Source organism: Lissotriton helveticus, chromosome 1_1 (genome assembly GCF_964261635.1).
Source record: "Lissotriton helveticus chromosome 1_1, aLisHel1.1, whole genome shotgun sequence".
NCBI lineage: Eukaryota > Metazoa > Chordata > Amphibia > Caudata > Salamandridae > Lissotriton > Lissotriton helveticus.
This window is the reverse complement of record NC_136057.1, coordinates 1,027,894,744-1,027,911,456: the sequence shown is the minus strand read 5'-3', so window position 1 is coordinate 1,027,911,456 and position 16,713 is coordinate 1,027,894,744. Positions and strand designations below refer to the sequence as shown.

Here is a 16,713-nt window from a genome sequence, read left to right as displayed (position 1 = left end):
AATTAGCAGCAAGTCTTTAAAATTAGCAGCAAGTATTAAAAAATAACATGCACGAACAGAATATGGTAAACAAGGCAGCAATCGCGATGTCACCATCCACGGTCCCGGCTTCCGCCTCAGGACTCTCACGCAAACCTCTCACACTAGCAATCAGTGCTTAACACCATAGGCCCTATGTTTGATGAGCAATGTGGACGCAGCAGTCAAACTTTATAGCCTAGGATTAGGCTATGTAATAAGAGAAAAAAATTAAGAGTAAAGAAAACTAATGTATTGTATGTTTATCACTATGCACTATGCACTATCACTTTGGTTGCAATATATTCAATGTTCCCCTGTAGGCTGGTAAATTGATGACATTACCGTCTTTACAATAACATTGGAGGCTGCGATAATGTATTTAGACAGATATTATCTCCTCCATGGTATAGTCACAGTAGTGTATACCAATCATTACAAAATGTGCAATAGTTATATATGGATATTAGTGTTTTCCTTATCAGAAGTCTAAATTTATTTTAACTTTTGTACGGTCTTATCCTGGTTTTATATTGGTGAATTGTTACCTTATATTTAATCATAGACAACATTATATAGTGCGTATATTTTTTAAATGGATATTTTATCTTGTAAATATGCCTATTATGTGTTCTTAAACCCCATATTTGGATACAACTGTTTACACTTTATTGCTTTTGCCCATGTACAGTGGCTGAACGAGGATTATCCCGTAATTTGAGTAGCCTTCCAGTATGTCCTTCATGTTTATGAACTTACTGCAGGAACATGTGATTTATGCAACCAATCACGGTTTAATTAACTTTGCATTTGCACTTTAAATTTTGCCCTCCCTCCCCTTTGCGTCATGTGACCAAGGCCTATGTGAAGGCCGAAACGTTATGCTGAGGTGGGCCTTCCACGCTATTGAATAAAACTACTGCTCACCTGCACCCTGGGTCTTTCTCTCTTCTTCTGCGCCGCTGGTATCCTGTATAAGGGCTCCTGGTGAGAGAATGCTGAGATTGTGTTTATATATATATATATGTATGTATATATATTAAAAGCAGTCTAAGCAATTAATATTTTATAGGCATGTTCTAAAAACTGAACCGTCCTTATAATTGCACTGTCCTCTCTGAGCCTGAAACAATAGCGAACAGTCTCTGTAGTTGTTCTTAGTTTAGCATTATTAAACAAGGGGCATAAATATATCCTCCGTATGGCAACAACTTCAGGCAAATGCATATTAATGGGGTCATTAGGATGGCGGGCGGACTTAGTCCGTCCGCCATCCTATCGGTTATTGGGACCGCCCGCCATAAGGGCAGGGGTCCCGTGGGGGGTATAAGGATGCACCCGCCACTATGGCGGGCGCATCCTGCATTTTAAGCATTGTGGCGGGCGGTGCTCTCAGCACCGCCCGCCACAATGCTAAAAATGCACATATGCATTTGCATAAACAAAGCGGCAGGCACCACGCGGTCCCTGCTGCTTTGTTTATGCAAATGCAGGGGGGTACCACAGGTACACCCCGTGTGCACCCCACACCTCTCCTTCACTCTGGGGGCCCGCAGGGGGCCCCCAAAGTGAAGACCACATGCCTTTCCGTGGCGGCATCGCCGTCACGGAAAGGCATCTAAAAAAGCCCATGCTAATATGGCTGGCGGTGTCTATTAGACACTACCACCATATTAGACCTTTTTGCAAGGCGACTGGGCGGAAAAGCTGCCGCGGTCCCTCCCGCCATACTAATATGGCGGGGGGTCATTTAGGTGAGGATGGCGGGCGGATTGCCCCCGCCAGGCCGGTGGTGGCTACCGACAGCCTGGTGGGGCAATCCGCCGCCATCCTAATGGGCCCCTAAATGTTCAAGAGTTTCTTTTCCAATTCCACAAAGCCGACATACTTGTATACCTTTAAATGCCTGGTTCCAAGACCCTTCAAACTACCCAATCGGAATATAGAATTGTCTAAACCTTAAGTATTTCCGTTTTGTGTAACTGGACAAATTCCATCCCAAGTATTCTTGAGCCTGTAAGGTATGAGTATCAATTACTAAATCTGTATGTTTATATTTCCAAGCTTGTAGGAGATCTAAATTCAACTGCTTTGTCATTATTGTATTACGTATTAGATTTTTCCGCACGTCCCTAGTCATTCACCCCATCTCCTGTATATCAGGCAGGTCATAAGATCCTATTTCCATCATTATACTATGTAGTTGCAAATCTCTGACTTTTTTGCTCCGGAGTTCTTCAAATATTAGATGTTTCAGTGTGCATGAATCTGCCTTTAGCACAATCGATAATATAGGTAACACAACTTCTCTTAAGCCTCTGTTCCAGAGATTTTAGACCAAATTCCATTCTTATCGTACAGTGCGGAGATGTGTAGTATGGTGCGTACACATTTCATAAAACATTTCTCAAGTTCAAGGATGACTTTCTTGTCCATAACTGGAGATGCATATAGTAAATACGGAATCATTTTCATTTGTAGTATTTTAAGTGATGAAATAATGGCATTTCCTCAAAACATTTTCATGAATCTCAAGATTGATTTAGTAATAGCTGCTGAATTAGCAGTCTTACTAACCTTATGGTTTAACCATGATAACTTTTTGTCAAAGGTAATGTCAAGAAAATTATATTTTTCCAATACTTCAATTAAATGTTCTCCTAAGGTCCCCTTTTTAGATTGTATAGACTGTCCAAACGTCACAATTTTTGTTTTTGACAAGTTAGCTATCAAACCATTCACTGTATTATATGTGTCTAATTGATTCAGTTGATACTGGAGTCCTTTTGGAGTTAGGGACAAGATTACTATATCATCCGCATATGCTAGATATGGTATCTTTTTGCCTCCTGGTTTAGGTGCCAAGCCCATATCTGAACTTAGCATCAAATCTATATCTGCAATATACAAGGAAAATAACAATGGTGCAAGGACACAGCCTGCTTAAGACCATTTGTGGTTTCCATTTTTGGTGACAATGTATTATCACGAGCCAATTTCACCCTAATCCATGTTCCTGAATGCAGGCCGATAATAAAAAACCAGAAGGTTCAGATCAACCTCCCATGCTGTTAATTTACTCCACAGCCTTTGCCAGTTATCTTTATCAAAAGCTGTGGAATAGTCCACAAAACAGGCGTATAACGTAATCTTCCACATGCTTGCCTTTTTTACTAATAGGGCCAATCAAGCGATATTATCAAGTGTCGAACATCCTGAATGAAAGGGTTAAAGAGTGGATATTAAATTAAATTAAATTATTTATTTATTAGTTGTTACTAGTAATAGTTTTAAATTGTAAAATAAGTTTTAATCGTGTTTAATTGTTTTATAGTTTTATTTAGGTGTGTGTTGTGGATATTATAGTGTTAATGTTTGGGTAGTTATTTTTTTTTTATTATTAACATTATTTTTAATTGATTATTAATTATATTATTATGTAAATAAGTTTAATTAAAAATGTTGAAATGTTTTGTTATTAGTGTGGTGTTATAGGGTGGGGAATACAATTAATAAATGTATGTTTTAAATAATTTTTGTTTGTAAATATTTTCTAGTTTAAAAGAATTTTTTTTTAAATGTATTTATTATTTTATTTTATATAATATTTCTTTTATGTAATTAATATTTAATATGTGTTCTTTTTATATGTTTAATATGTATTATATTAGAGTGGCATTAAATAGAGTGGTGCAGAGTAGAGTGAAGTGGTGCATAAAGGAGTGGTGTAGAGTTCAGTGGCATAGAGTGCAGTGTTGCAGAGAAGAGTGGCATGGAGTGGAATGCTGTAGAGCAGAGTGGCATAGAGTGCGTTGGCGTAGAATGCATTGGTGTCGAGTAGAGTGTCACAGAGTTGAGTATAGTGGAATAAAGAGCAGTGTGTAGAGTACAGTGGTGCAGACTAAAATGGAGTGGTGTAGAGTGCAGTGATGTAGAGTGCAATGGTGTAGAGTAGAGTGGAATAGAGTATAGTGGTGTAGAGTGCAGTGGTGCAGAGTAGATTGACATAGTGCGAAGTGGCATAGGGGGCATTTATTTTGGGTAAAGTGGTGTAGAGTGGATTGTAATAAAATGCAGTGGCACACAGCACAGTGTTTAGAGTAGAGTGGAGTAGAGTGCAGTGGTATGGACTGGTGCAGAGTACAGTGGCATGGAGTAGGGTGGTGCAGCATAGACTGCAATGGTGTAGAGTGCAGTGGTGTACAGTAGATTCTTTCAGAGTACAGTGAAGTGGTGTAGAATGGAGTGGTGTAGGGTAGAGTGGGGTGGCTTAGAGTGGCATGAAGAGGCATAGAGTGCAATGGCATGGAGGAATATGGTGCAGTGAAGATTAGTGTGCCTTATTATGCATTGCCATGGAGTAGAATGGTAAAGAGTGGTGTGCAATGGCGTAGAGTGTAGTGGCATAGAGTGCAGTATTGCAGAGTAGAGTAGCGTAGAGTAGAGTGGAGTTGGGTGGAGTAGAGCGGAGTGGCCTAGACTGGAGTGGTGTAGAGTGCAGTGGCGAGATTGCAGTGCTGCAGAGTAGTGCATTTAAATAAAGTAGAGTGGTGTAGAATAGAGATGCATAGAGAGCCATGGTGCAGAGTGGATTGACGCAGAGTAAAGTGCAGTGACGCAGAGTGGAATGGTGCATAGTAGAGTGCAGTGGCGTGGAGTAGTGCAGAGTAAAGTGGAGTATGCTTGGTGTGGGGGCACACTGCAATCACAGACAACACATTTTCAATTGAAATTACAATTTCATTTGCACAAACATACAGCTTTACTGGCAAAACTATACAGCGCACAAACGATAATCTGTGAACGTCATCACCCAGTGTATTGATTTGTTTTGATCTAATTACAATATTTATTTCCTCTGCACTTCACAATTACCCAAAAATGTGCTGTGCTTGTGCTTTCTTAATTCTAATATTTTCTGAAGTATCTGCACAGTTCATTTACAGACATTTAAATTGTATTGTGTGCTAGAAAAAATAACATTGTACAACCTTCCTCCAGCACACCCCCAGTACTCAGCATGATTGTGTCATAAATTCCCTCATTTTGAAGTCAGAGAAAGAAAAGTTAACATCAAACTCCCTCAGACATTTGACCTATGTCTCTTAATGCACAGCAAATGTCACACAATTTAAGGCCCTTTTTACAGAAAGGAGAAATGGTTGAGGAATGCAAGGGCTCCTTGTAAACAGGCTATGCACCATGAAAGGGAAGAATTCAAGCTGGACAGCCTATAACAAAGCCAGCAAATAGAAAGCAATCAAATCTGAGTTACAAACCACAAAGCCAATGGAAAGCAATGGGCGGAATGAATCCCAGGGAAGCTTTCCGAATGTCCTCAAGATATCTTTACCAAACCAGACAGCTGCACTGTCAGTAAGCCTCAACCTAAAAATGGCAGCCAGCTTTAAAAGGATTAAGGAGGTCAAAGAAAAAGAATGGGGGAAGGGCACATTATTCTACCATAAATTCATGGTGGCATGGTATGAAGGGTTTTTCCACTACTACCTCAATATGCTTTAATTCGGGGAAATAAAGAAAATATGACGAGTATACGAATAACCCAACTTAAAAAACAAAATTAATTAAAACATATTTATTTACAATTCAGCAATAATTATTATTTTTTAAGTAACTTTGTTACTTCCATTTTTTATGTAATATATATTAAACTTGTTGTCAATGTTATTGCTTCTGGTTTGTCTTTTCAATAACTTTAATTTTCATTTAATGAATTATTCAGAGAGATATTATTACTGCGAGCCTCCAATATTAAGCCACAGTGCTTAGCCGGCCTCCAGGGATTCTCACACTTGGGAGGATAAGCTGTAAGCACACAAAGTTACAGTACAAGCAAGGTGGAAATCAATAAACAAGTATAAAATAAATACATTGCTGGCGTGTCTTGTGCATGCGTTTTGTGAGGGAGGTTTATTATAAAAGCCATTTTTTTTCGTAGTAAATATATAGTGTGACCCTAAGATATGTGATTACATTTCCATAGTGCAAAGTTTGTGTGTGTGTGTGTGTGTGTGTGTGTGTGACAGAACATAAGATGGCATTGTGTTGCAAACGTTTCAACTATTAACTAAGTTTCAAATCATGGCTTGGCACGCTTGCTTTGAGTGCCCGCAGAAATTAGTGGTGTGGCCTTGGCCTTGCTACCAGTGGGCGTGCTGTGAAGTTCAGGATTTAGTGCTCACTAATCGGTGTCTAAAATCAAACCTACCAATTTAACCTAGAAAAATTGATCTGGCAAACCTGAATCAGCACTCTTCTTCTCTATTCCATGCACGGAATTCCCAAGGTTCCTTGATCTAAGTGGCACCCGGGGGCAATCTGTGGGAAGCAGGACCTTTCACTAGGAGTTTGAAAAAGAGTGCATGTGCCAAGAAGAGGAGAGGGGAGGATGGTACTAAATTGTCACTAAATTGCACCGCTATGATCACCACACACAAACATTACATTTAAAAAAACGTTTAGTCCTAATGGTATTTGTATTGCAATTAATATTTGTCAGTGGGACGCTAGAGTATACAAAGGATAGATGTTTGCTGATGAGGACTCCCTGGTCGATCTTGTCTCTCCAGCTGACTGACTTCAATGTTTTGGCTTTGGGGGTCTGATGAGCGAGTGACATTTTTCAGGCTGTGTGAATCCTGATATGTCTATGACCATCCTGCGTGGCACTGCTCCACCACTTCTAGTGACCCACCTGGGCCACAACTAACAGACCGCAAAGGCACCAAGATCTAACCAGGACACACCCTGCACCTTCCAGTCCACACCCACACCTTATCTGTTGAGGCTCTATGGTCACCAGACCAAAATTTCACTTTTTTATGAGACTGGAGTCCTCAGCCACTTTGTGTAGATAGGGTGTGCAGGCCTCTTACACAACTGGACCAGGAAAGGAGGGTTTGCAATTTAACATTAGGTATCGCCTGTAGTTTCAGTACTGATATAAGCATGTTTTGTGTTCATAGGGTGGACCAGCTGGGGTAATATGCTCAATCTCGTCAGATTGTGATTTTAGATTTCACAGTGCTTGTAGTAACAGCTCGTGGATGCTTTTATTGCACATAGACTGGTTTAGTGACCTATGCAACTTCAACATATTTTGAAATGGCCGGCTTCAGTACCAGTATCTAAACAGTGGGGCACACGCTTGCTGTCTAAGGCCACATGTATTGTACATGGGTCCTGTACATTTTCACCCATCCTTCATATACCATCCTACGACAAGTATTGTTTTGCCACGGCAGGGCTCTGTAGGACTAGGTATATAACATTTGTGCATTTATGCACTGAGGATCTAGAATGATATCCTCGTATCCATCAGGACTGCACCATCCCTACTCCAATTTAGAAAAGAGTTGACGAGGCACATCTTTAAAGGACTCTTGAGCATGATGCAGTAACAGTTCCCTTTTGCTGTTAGAAAACAGCTCCCCTTCCAATCACATGCAGTAGACTGTGTCTTTGCCTTTGACCCTGTACAGTTTTCCTCTGCCTTTTGATTAGGTTAGCCATAAACAAAATGTGACCTATAAATGCACATATACATGCATACATGTGACTAGTCTGGCTTCTTTTTCTATCAAAAGCTCCTAGAGAATGCATCAGCGGCTTCATTCAAGTCTGCATTTGGTAGATTCTCAACAGATTCACAGGCATCATTTCGTGCTAGGACGGTTTGGGCCCTTACTGAGGAGTCGGGTGGTCGGTTAAACTCTTCTGATTTGTGGAGAAATGCCTTAATGTGATGGAGAGTCCACTGGTAACATTTCCTCCACCACACTATCTCTATGGTGAATAAAATGATTTCATGGTCTTCTCTGTGCAGCGTTTCCTCCACAGAGCAGGAAATGTCACTTTACTGATTTTCGTTTGAATTGTTTAATTCACAGACAGAAGTGTGTTTTAACTGTTTAGCTACTGAGTAATAGACTACGAACTATTCTTAGATGTACGACTTCTATCTGTGGCAAGGTGCCAGCTCCAAGTCAACATGCCACATTTCAATTTCTAAAATGTGTTTAGCTTTTTTAAAATAATGTACATCAATCAAGGTGGACAAACACACTTTTTTAGGAGCATTACGGTGACTCCGCTTTACGCTCTTAAGGTCAATCCATGATTATATATTTGTGACCTCACATTGTTCAATCTTTGCATGTTGTTCTAAGTTGATCCAAGAAAAGGTGTTAAAAACACAAGCCTAGAGGCTGGTGTCCACTACTACTTTGACGTTCCAATACCCCGTAGTTTGCTATTTTTAAAACTCCAACAAAAAAACAATTCAGTTACAAAAACAAGTATTTCGAACCTGAAAGACTAATAATTTCCAACCTTCCTTCCCCTGTCCTACATACTACTGGGGGTGACATTTTGACAAAGGAAAAACAAGTGGCTACACTGACTTGTAGACAGGTACCCGCCAAGCATATTCCTTACTTGGGGACTTTTTTTGCCTTTAATTCTGTGATTAGCAGAGAAAATGTGTAGTTTACGTGTAGACTTAATTTGCTTTTCAGATCGAAAGCTAATACCGCAAAAGACAGTTGCAAATTAAAAGAAATATATTAACAGAGAATCAAAATCATTCAAAATAAAAGTATAAATAGTAAAAGGGAAACATAAAGTAAAGGAATGACGTAGGCTATATTATCTGCCACTGATTTTTTTCTGTTCAACTGCTTCCAACTGTCTTGATAGAAAACGACCAAGAAACACCAGAATTGCTTTCTGCTGAGGGACTTTATTTTTTTTGTTTTTCTGGCAACTGCCTCTACTTAACTTTCTTGATAGAAAACGACCAGCAGAGGACAGTAAAATACCAGAATCACTTTAGCATTCTCTAGATTCCAGTCCGTAGAAATTGTCTTCCACGTGCACCCGTAGACAATAATATGTTTTTCAAATCTTGTATTTTCAGTGATATGACCACCGAAGGCCCTGCTTTTATATTAAAAACAGAGCTTTGGACTATACCATTTCCCGCTGAAAGGCAATATTTCTCTCCATGTGTTTCCATACCTTGCGTGTCACCTAGTTTGGTGCTTACTTTCCCTCCGTATTAAAGAACAGTAGATGTTTCAGCACACAGGCTAATGTGCTGCATAGCTAAATACATATAAGGTCCCAAAGGCGAGACCAATTGCATTGCAAATGCTCTATTTTGTCCCTTTCTCCCTCTGTTTGAAAGAAGTAAATACATTACCACATACAATTACTATAAAGCACCATGAACATGATTTATTGTTCAAACGGAATAGCTCTTTCTGATGTGCTCTTGGTTTGCATTACGCACAATGCTGAGTTAAACATGTATTTAAATATTTAGGCTTACTCTTCTTGTTGAAATACGAGTTGCAGGCTCCAAGGCTAACCATCCTCACCACATTCAGGAAACGAAGCTGGCTCCTGTTATCTGTGTATGTAAGAAGAGGAAACACTTAATCCATAGAGTGCAAACAAGTGCACATAAAGGTACAATGTCACTGAGCAAATAGGGTTTTCACAGTGTTCTTCAAACTAGAGGTGGGCGTGATGGAGTTACATAAAAGCTCCATGAGGTTCTGTGGAGTTCTGGCAATGCTGCTATTCAGCACCTGTAGTGCGAGCAGCACTGAAATAAATCAGCGCAAACTACACTATACGTTGCACAAGTGTAGGCGGCCATTCAAGTTGACTCTGCTGCCACTCGAGTGGAAAATCACCTTGAGCGGGGGCAAGTGTACTTTAGCCGCAGCCCTCTGACCGCATCCACCCACATCAATAGATTGTGCTTGGGGATGCCAAATCTTGGTTACACTCTCCAGCTCGCATTTACTGCAGTCTTGCGGAGAAAATTTCCACCACGCAATGGTTGCAGAATTTGTCCGGAAAACCGCGTTAAGGAATAACGAGAGTGACCAACATTCTGTCCATTCCAGGGGCGGAATGAAACACTCTACTTCAAAGTAACAAGTTGAGCAACAGAGGAACATAGATGCTAAAATGATGATCAAAGTGCAGTACAACACAGCCCATGGCATTATTACAGAAAATGTATTATGCAGAAAAACATCTGTTTTAGTGATATTTTCTGGATGAGTGAAACAGAAAGAATGGGGCAAACGCTTTTAGCGCTCTTCGCAGCTTCAGAAAGTTTTTATGCCCCGGGAAATAATGGAGAAAGTAAATTGTGAAAATATAACACAGGAATAGCTTATAATTCATGTTTAACGAGCTGTAGATATATTAAGAAATAAATCGTGGTGCATGAAAACCTAATAAAAAAAAAGCAAACGGTTTTTCTTCATATTGTTGTTACTTACTGGTTGTGCCGCAAACATAATTTCACTTTTTATACTTAAAAAAAGCAAAAACAAGTATTTTCTGTGCTTCTTATTGTATAAATGCGGCACAGATGAAGTTAATGTCATTTTACTCGAGGTCAGATATGATTTGTGCGATTTTGGTTGCTTCCCTTTAACACCAGCAGCAACTTTCATTTGACAGATTTACCCTGTGGTCTGCAGTGCAGCAATACTTCTGTACCGTAATTCCAAGCGAAGAAATAAAGCACGCATAACCGTAAGAGAGAGGGAAAGGTATAGAAAATGTGTGCTATCTGTCGGGAGAGGGAACAGAGGGTTTTAATTGAAATGACTGGTCCTGTACTATGGTGAAATGCAGAACCTAATGAGGGGAAAATCGGCTTTAAAAACGGACTACAACTCCCAGTGTGCAAAGTGTAACAAATCTGATGGGATGGGCACACCGGAAGCCCTTAAATTAATTGAACACACGAGGGGAAGCTGTGGATGCCATGAAAGGCTGCATTTGCACTTGCCTATGAAAAAGAAGCACGAAGCTTCGAAACGCGTCGGCAGAAGGATTGAAATAATTGGGGTGTCCTGTGACCTTCATGAGCGAATAACAGGTTGTTACCTGGCTGCTGTGGTGTGCGTTCTCATTGCAGAACAAATTTGGGAACATATATATATATAAATAAATATATATATATATATATATATATATATATATTTGGAATTTTGTGGATCCACGCAGATTCAAGAACTTTCCACCACAGAAATTTAAGGAAGATGTGTTTTTGTTTACAAAGTTTGAGGTTTGCCAGGGATTCTTGGTAACAGAACCTGATGAGAGCCAGACAAGTCACCCTATCCTGGGTTCCCCTGGGTGTCTAGTTTTCAAAAATGTATAGGTTTGCTATGTTTTCCTAGGTGTCGGCAGTTCAAAATCTACAGCTAGGCACTTTGCAAAAAAAGGGTCCGTTTTCACAGTGAAAATGTGGTGTGTCCATGTAGTGTTTTGGGCCATTTCCTGTCGTGGGCACTAGGCCAATCTACACTAGTGAGGCATCATTTTTCTCGGAAGACTTTGGGGAATGCAGGGTGGGGGGATTTTTGTGGATCCACGCAGATCCCAGAACTTTCCCTCACAGAAATTTGAGGATTTTTATTTTTTTAACACTAAGGGGCCTATTAGGATTGCGGTTTTACCGCATCCTCCAGGCCGGCGGAAGCCACAGCCGGCCCGGAGGATGCGGAAAAACCGCAGTGGACCCACCAAAGACCCACCGCCACATTAGGATGGCTGGTGGGTCCTGGTTTCCGTCCGCAGCTTTTCCGCCGCGGTTGGCTTACAACCGCGGCGGAAAAGCTCTAATATTAGGATGGGCTGTAAAAAATGCTTTTCCGCGGCGGGTTTTCCGCCGTGGAAAAGCATTTGTAACTTCACTGCGGGGGCTCGTTGCGGGCCCCCTGGGTGAAGGGTGGGGGGTGCACATGGGGGTACGGTGCCTGCCGCTTTCTGCATACAAATGCAATGTATGCATTTTTACCATTGCGGCGGATGCAGCCTAAAGCCGCAACCGCCGTAATGGTAAAAATAGAGGATGTGACCGCCAGGGTGGCGGTCACATCCTAATTGCACAGGAGGGAACTCCGCAGGCCATGCGGAGGTTCCCTCCTACTCTATGGTGGCGGGCGGACTCAGGTCCGTCCGCCATCATAATCGGCCCCTAAGTTTGAGGTTTGAAAGGGATTCTGGGTAACAGAACCTTTTGAGAGGCACACAAGTCACCCTATCCCGAATACCTCTTGGTGTCTAGTTTACAAAAGTGTACAGGTTTGCTAGGTTTCTCTATGTGCCGGCTGTGCTAGGGCCCAAAATCCACATGTAGGCACATTGCTAAAAAGAAGGCTGTGCCTAGTGGGCTTTCTGCTGCCCTGGGATGGAATGGGGGGGTTGCCCCAATATGCCCCCAAGGGGGTAGAAAGATTGTGGCTATGTTTTTGGGGGGTGGGGTCATTGGTATGCCTATTCTGGGCAGCCCTCACGCATAAAAAAAGCCAGTGTAATCACTGCCCCTTGCCACCCCTCGGGGGGCAGAAAGACTGTGGCGTTTTTGGGGGGAGGTGTGGGCATCGGCATGCCCATTCTGGGCTGACCTCAACCCTGAATAAAAAAAACAAAATCCTGAGGCCTAGAGGTCTTTCTGCCCCCTCCCCGGGGGGCAGATAAGGGGCTATTGCCCCAACATGCCTCCGGGGAGGGGCAGAAAGACTGTGGTATTTGTTTTTGGGGTGGGGGCATTATTATGCCCATTCTAGGCAGCCACCACCCCTACAATATAAAAATAATCCCTGGTGCCTAGTGGGCTTTCTGTCCCCCTCGGGGGGCAGATCAGGGGCTATTACCCCATCTACCCCTGGGGGCAGCAGAACGACTGCTGTATTTTTTGGGGAGATGGGGGAATTTGCCTGCCCATCTTGGGCAGCCCCCACCCCTACATCAATAAAAACAATCCCTGATTTCTAATAGGCTTTCTGCCCCTCCAGGGAGCAGATTGGGGGCTACTGTCCCCATATGGCCCCCCCGGGGGTCAAAATGACTTGAATTTCACTAGGTAGCCCCCACCCCTACAATATAAAAAAAATCCCTGGTGCCTAGTGGGCTTTCTGTCCCCCTTGGGGGGCACGTCAGGGGCTATTACCTCCATTTGCCCCTGGGAGGAGCAGAAAGACTGCTGTAGTTTTTTGAGGGGATGGGGGCATTTGCCCGTCTTCTTGGGCAGCCCCCACCCCAACATCAATAAAAAAAATTCCATGGTTTCTAGTGGGCTTTTTGCCCCCTGGGGGGCAGAAAGACTGTCATTTTTCTGGGGGGGGGGGGGGGTGAGGACATTGCCATGTCCTTTTTGGGCAGCCCCCACCCCAACATCAATAAAAAAAATCCATGGTTTCTAGTGGTCTTTCTGCCCTCCGGGGGGGGGGCAGATTGTGGGCTATTGCCATGCCCTTTTTGGGCAGCACCCACCCCAATGTCAATAAAAAATAAATCCCTGGTTTCTAGTGGGCTTTCTGCCCCCCCCCCCGGGGGGCAGATTAGGGGCTACTTCTTTCGTCTGCCCCCTGGAGGGCAAAAAGACTGACATTTCTCTGGGGGTATGGGGACATTGCCATGACTTTTTTGGGCAGCCCCCACCCCAACGTCAATAAAAAAAATCCATGGTTTCTAGTGGGCTTTCTGCTTCCGTAGGGCAGATTGGGGGCTACTGCCCCGTCTGCCCCAAGGGGGGGACAGAAAGACTGTTGTGACGAAACAAATATGGCTGGAACAAAAGCCCTTGCCCAAGGGGCCTTTCCCCCTCCCTGGTGCAATGGATGGATCCCTGCTTGGGGATCGCCGTCCTGGGGTAAACCCCAATCAGGGATCCACTAGGGAAGGATACCATTAGAATGGGGAGATTCTCTCCTTTCCAACAATACCTCTCCTATCTTTTTCGGTGCTCGGGGGGATCAGATAGGCCACAAGCACCGAAACTGAGAAAGTGAAACTTAGTTTCATTTTCGATTTCGTTGCAATGATGATTGCGCGCCATGCGTGCAATCGTATTTGCAATGAAATTCAAAAACAGGCCTAGGGAGGTTGGGGAAGCTCTTCCCCATCTCCTCATGCAAAAAAAAGGGAAATCTTTCTGCTGTCTGCAGCAGAGGGATTTCATGAGCATGTGCTCATGATGGAATGGTTCCATCACGAGCATGGAAGGGGTTAAATGAACATTTATCTTGGTGAAGTACCCAATGTTCCATTCATGTTTCACACAAACTGTAATTTGATATAAACAACTGAATACAGTGGATGCATGAAGTGCATCATTTTTACAACCATGTTAAGCTGTTAATAATTTCTCTGTGTACCATGGTGATGTACCAAATAGTGATTGAGATTTCTACATTGGAATTGAGTCTGTTCATAATACTTGATATCAATGTGCTTTTATACACTGCAGAATGTTTTTTCCCAACAAATGTGGACCATCATTATTCACTTTACATGGAAAGCATTGATATATATATATGTGTGTATATATATATATATATATATATTTATATTTATATATATATATATATATATATATATATATATATATATATATATATATATATGTGTGTGTGTGTGTGTATGTGTGTGCTGCACAATGCAGCACACATGAAAACTGCAAAAACGAGGAGGAATTAAACATTTCACCTTGCTTTGCCAAGTTTAGAGCAGATGTTCCCTGGTCTTAATTCTGGTGCTGCCTCCTATTTACACCCCCCTTGTAAATTGGAGGCAGCGTCAGAATCAATGGGTGTTGCGGTGGAATGCCCACTGAAACAGCCATTGACCACTCCTTTCATGCTAAGCACTGCGTTAAAGGGGGGCTTATTTACAAGGCAGGGTTAAGCGATGTTAAGTGGCTTAATACTGCCTTGTAAATAAGGCAAAGCCCCTACTGCCACAGGAACATAAAAAAAAAGTGACGTTTCCGTGGCGATAGCGGCTTATTCATATGCCCCTATGAGTGCACAGAGAAATCTTTAAATCGGATACTAAATAATAACACGGGATTCTAACCCAAAACTAATACTGATTTAGGAGCAACATTTTCTTCAATTTTACTACAATTAGGACTACAACAATACTATTAATATGTGGACAAATAGAGTAAAGCCAAATAAAAATCTTAGGAACCTTAACCAAAATATATGTCCCTCCCAGGCAGTTCGATCAGACGTCTGTGTTTCAAAGTATGCTTATGGAACCCCACAAGTATGCTACAGTATGCTCAAAATAATTTACCTGTGTCTCGAAAATACTTGAAAACTACAGTGCCAACGCTATGCATTCAGTTTCATAAAGGTGTGATGCAGGCCCAATATATATCACCCTCATGCTGTCATAAGTTTAACAAAAAAGTCCTTAATCTCTCTCAGCGGGAGAGTAGCGCGCTTTACAAATACTCTTGATTGATTGCCCGATAGGTCAGTCTGACCCTGTGTGCACCTTAAATGAAGTTCTAAGCCATTGATAAAGTACTTTCTGAATCAGAAATAGGAGGGGGAAACTCCTTTCATGCCCTTTCCTATTTAAATTCAGAAAGGAACACAAAAGTCAGTTTATGAATTGGAAAGAATTTTCCAACTCATAAAACGGCTTTTGTACATAAAGGATAACCTAGTCTTAATTGCAAAACCTGTGATTTTGAAAATCCCAAGGTTTGTGATTGTAAAAGAGCTTTATATCTCCTATTTGAGTGATCCAGACATTTGATTGAAGACACTGCCCTCAAGCTACAATGCCCTCCTTCCAAAATACTTCTTCTATGCTGAACCCACCCCTTCTCCTAGCTCAAAATACTTGATCTGTGCAGGACACTCCTTGGTCCCACTCCTTGGTCTTCCCAAAATACTTAATGTGGTCATTTATCATCCCCACTCTGTGTTTTCCTGCACTTCAATCTCAAAATATGTGGCTTGTTGTACACCACCACACATAGGGCCAGATGTAGGTGGCCAATTACCGGTCGGTAACGGCCGAATTCGGCCGTTACCGACCGGTAATTGGATTTTGAGATGTAGGGCATGCATTTACAGAATTGGCATTTTACCGATTCTGTATTTACCGATTCGGTAAAATTACCGAATCGGTAAATACAGACTCGGTAAAATACCGATTCTGTAAATGCAGATGTAGCTGGCACATGTCAGAGTGCCACAGGGCTTTAAGAATCGGTATTTTACCACCCAATCCAATTGGGTGGTAAAATACCGAATCCAGGTGTGCATGCACATGTGTGCATGCACACCTGTGCCATGTGACACACAGACATGCCTTTAGGGCATGTCTGTGTGCCACATGGCGCACATGCCTATTTTTGGGGTGCCAGAGGGTGTCAAAGTGACACCCCCTGCACCCTTGCTAAAATCGGTATTTACCGATTCTGTAATTACAGAATCGGTATTGCCCATTGATTCCTATGGGCTGCAAGGCCCAAAGGTCTCAATGGGCAATACCGAATCGGTATTTACAGAATCGGTAAATACCGAATCTTAACGAATCGGTATTTACCGAATCTGAAATACCTACATCTTCCCCCTCTATTTTACCACCTCTTAAATACCGATTCGGTATGAATCGGTATTTAAGAGGTGGTAAATTAAAATTACCTACATCTGGCCCATAATGCCTGGTCAACTATATAAACTCCTCTCTTCGAATTACTGGTACCAATTGTAAGAAGTGGTAGCGAATGTGCCAGACTTCACAAAATTTACTGCAAATACAAAAATACCATTTTGAATGTGGTCCCTAATAAATATTATGTTCACATTGCAGTGCCTGAAAATCAACAAA

General features: G+C 42.0%; 1 long non-coding RNA gene across 1 annotated transcript in view; it reads right to left on the bottom strand.

The window, feature by feature from the left end:
* LOC144771891 (uncharacterized) overlaps positions 1-16,713 on the bottom strand; it is a 92,459-nt gene that overhangs the window by 24,078 nt on the left and 51,668 nt on the right. The window contains exon 2 of the long non-coding RNA XR_013599538.1: positions 9,371-9,451. This is a non-coding gene — a long non-coding RNA (uncharacterized LOC144771891). The remainder of the gene's footprint in view (positions 1-9,370; positions 9,452-16,713) is intronic.